Genomic DNA, 4023 nt, shown 5'->3' on the forward strand with positions numbered 1-4023 from the left:
CTAATTTTCGACATATAAACCACCTGGTATCGGATTTCTTAGATTTCTATCAGCGGTACCCCCTGTGATCGATTCCGGTTCTGAATGGTATCGGATTTCTTAGATTTCCATCAGCGGTACCCCCTGTGATCGATTCCGGTTCTGAATGGTATCGGATTTCTCAGCTTTCCATCAGCGGTACACCCTGTGATCGATTCCGGTTCTGAATGGTATCGGATTTCTCGGATTTCTATCAGCGGAACACCCTGTGATCGGTCCCGGTTCCGGACTCAGATTTGTCACCAGCGATATCTTGCGGCTTTTATCTGGGTTCTGAACTTGGATTACGATCGGCGACATCTTTTGGCGGAGCAGCAAAGCTTGCGGCAGAGCACCAGCAAACCGTATAGCGGTTCTGGACCGGTGCAAACAGCAAACCATATGCCATAAATATACTACTTACGTGGATACAACCGATAAGATTTACATTTCTTGGTTGATTTCCCGAGTTTTAGTAGACGGACTAATCTCCGAGACTTTCAATCGTCAAGAATGATGGATGCGACATGGATTAAAATGAAGCCCTGTTATCGGGTTTCTCCATGTCGGATGAAGATCTAGCAGTAGACCAAGTCTCACTCACATGATAGGTGAAGTTGCAGGTCTTCTAGTACTCTTTCCACTTCCTCCGCTTATGTTGATTTACCAGCTTACGAATCTCTGAGTTGATATCCCTGATATCTGGATCCCTGGTGTTGGTGCTGAACGCCGAATAGTCTATGTGCTCTGTCTGTGCCAAAACTCGTGGTGTTCGGATAGCAAGGCCTTGACATTCTAGAGTTGTATCCCTAAAATACATAGATGTCCTCATCGATGAGACGTTCTAGCACAGTGTGGTGCTGTTGTTTCTTGGATCGCAGCTATAAATATACCATACTGACCCTTCATGGGATCGATCGTTCTCTGGAGTCCATTGTAATTGGATTGTACGAGTTTCGTATGCTTTGGGTGGCTGGACGCGATACGGAAGGCAAGATACAAGTAGAGTTGCCTACCATAGACTTGTTTAGCAAGGATTCGTTATGTGCTTGCTTCTAACTGGCGCGTTGACCGTTGCGCGGAGCCTGTGAAAGGAGAGGGTGACATGTATCGTGAGCAACATAAGTACCTTGTGGTGCACGCACTCTGTGACATCCATCGTTTACAAAAGTTTCATCGAAGTGAAATAATTAGGGATGTGCCGGATATAGATTTTGCCGGATAACCGGATTCCGGATATCCTGTAAAAAATAACAGCCGGATTCGGATATCCGATCGGATATCCGGTAGACTGCTGCCCTTAATAAGGCTGCGTTTCTTTATACATTCCGGATAATCCAATTTCACAGCCAGAATAAACAGAATGCGTTTGAAATATACGTCAACATATCATCAGGAACGTTCTAATGAATAAATAAACAAAAAAGTTTATTCCAAACGTTCAGAATGAATAAAGAAATGCAGCCTAAATGTCACACTATTGTTTTTTTGCCGGCTCGAGTTCACCTCGACCTCCGCACCGTTTCTGATGGCTACAGAATTTACCTCTTCGAAAACACAATTACGCACACATCTGTGCGATGCTATCACAGTGAAAAATGGCATCTTATAAACAAACAAAAAACAATCTTCATCAAATTCTTTGCTTTTGAACAATCAAGATGTTTTGTTTTCTTACGTTAAGTTTTGTTTAAATTATACAGAACCCGCCTATTAACCTTTTTCGTTTCCGAACGCGTAGGTCTGCAAGTTCCAATAAATAGTTGCGCCATTGTTGTAATTTTTTCGGAACAGATTCGCACCGTCAGAATCGCACATGTGTGTTGATGCCTTATATGGAGCTTACATGGTCACATTGTTTGATCAAACTGTCTTCTGTGTAATTTGATGGTTTAACTTACACGCTTCAAAAAACCCATCAAATTTCAGTTTTTCGTTTTGGATGAAGTTGAAGAGAAGCTTAAGAAAGCTTTGTATTCATTTGTTAATACTAATACTAAGTCGTATACTTTTTCCTTGTTCAATTATGTGTTTTTATTTAAATTATTGTGCACAGATATGTCTGTGTAATTAGATGGTTTGACTTACACACGTCAAAGAACCCATAAAATTTCAGTTTTTGTTGAAGTTGTATCACCACAAAAAAGGTTTTGAAGATTTTTGAAATAATTTATTAGTTCTAAAATGAAGTCGAATTATTTTCTTTTCTTGCTCATTTCTTCTTTTTATTTTGGCTGCATTTCTTTATTCATTCTGAACGTTTGGAATAAACTTTTTTGTTTATTTATTCTTTAGAACGTTCCTGATGATATGTTGACGTATATTTCAAACGCATTCTGTTTATTCCGGCTGTGAAATGGGATTATCAGGAATGTATAAAGAAACGCCATGTTTAATTATCGGGCACTTGTTCTTTCACTTTGTTTATCATTTTGATCAAACAGCACTTTACACGGTCCTCAGGACATGTCAAACGACTATCAAATTTGACGAAAGTCAAAACTACTAAGGGTATTCATCAAAGCTTATAAATGCTATGTAAACCGTATAAACTTATAATTGTGTAAACTTTATAAATGAACTGTCAAAATTTGTATGGAAACTCGTTTACACATTTCTGATAAATTTATCCAGCGATTTCACTGAATAAACCTGATAAACTGAAGCCAATGCAACTCTGTCGCAAAAGGTATGAAATTGCGATTCATTTATCAAAAGTATTAACAGAACTATTAATAAAAAAATTTACTTGATTATAGGACTAAACATTCAACAACGACAATGCTTCACTATTGCAACATTTTGTGACCAACGTTTCAAAACTCGTTCTTTTTCTGACGCCAATAAAGCTAAAAACTGGGTTGTTGATGAACTTATTCGAAATTATAAATCAGTTAGCATGGAGAAACCAGTTGAATCATATGAAAAATGCCGAACTATAGTGAAAGCTTCCATCGAAGATCGAGCTCACGAGGATATTTGGCAATGCTTTGAGGAAATCGCCAACGGCTCTGATGCTGATTCTAGTGTTTCTAGTGATATGAATAGCCAAACGATTGGTAGACAAGGCAGCGAACGTACATGAAACTAGAAATAGAGAAATATTTGCAGCTACCTCTTATATCCAGGCAAGAAGATCCCTTAACTTGGTGAAAGTATTGCCGCAAAGAATTTCCAAATTTGTTTACGCTGGCAATGAAGTATCACTGCGCGCCACCTTCCTCAGTGAACTCGGAAAGAGTATTTAGTGCATCGGGTAACATTTATGTTGAAAATAGAAATAGGTTGTTGCCCGATAATGCGGAAACTTTGATTACTAATTAGATACTATTAAATTGGATTACAAAAATACAAAATCTGGGTTAAATCTCTAAATTGAATCTTCTATAATCGATATCCGGAATCCGGCCGGATATTAGCCAGTAACCAAAAAACGGCCGGATAGGCCGGATTCCGGATATCTACCGGATACCCGGCACATCTCTAGAAATAATGAAATCGAAGAGCGGAAGCTGAAATAAGTCTCTGATCCGAAATAGAGCAATATGCATGCCCGTAGCGGAACGATGCATAGCAACAATAGGTAGGGTTCGTATTTCTTAACAGGGTTAGGTCGCCGGACCAACACCCCCTGTTCGGGTAAATTCCGATGCGTAGAACCGGCTGTTGTAGGTATGTTTTGGGCATCTTCGCACCTTTGTTTGATTGGCATAACAGGACATTTGTGCGAGGTATTTTGTCAGCAAATCTTTCAAGCCAAGTATAATAACGAATTTCGACAAGGCATTGAAATTATAGCGGAAATAAGCATAAAGACTGTTATTCTTAGTAAAAGTTCGGCATAATGTGATTTGTCCCTGTGGAAAGTACACTGCCGGCACAAAGTATTGGCACAGCAAATTTTTCATAATATATGCAAAAAATTTTATTCTAATATTTTTCCGCCAATTTTGTATAAAAATATGGTTCATTCAACAACAAAAAACATAAAAATATAATTCCTAA

The sequence above is a fragment of the Rhagoletis pomonella genome, unplaced genomic scaffold, assembly GCF_013731165.1.
Source record: "Rhagoletis pomonella isolate Grant_MI unplaced genomic scaffold, Rhpom_1.0 Rhpom_scaffold_00006, whole genome shotgun sequence".
Lineage (NCBI taxonomy): Eukaryota > Metazoa > Arthropoda > Insecta > Diptera > Tephritidae > Rhagoletis > Rhagoletis pomonella.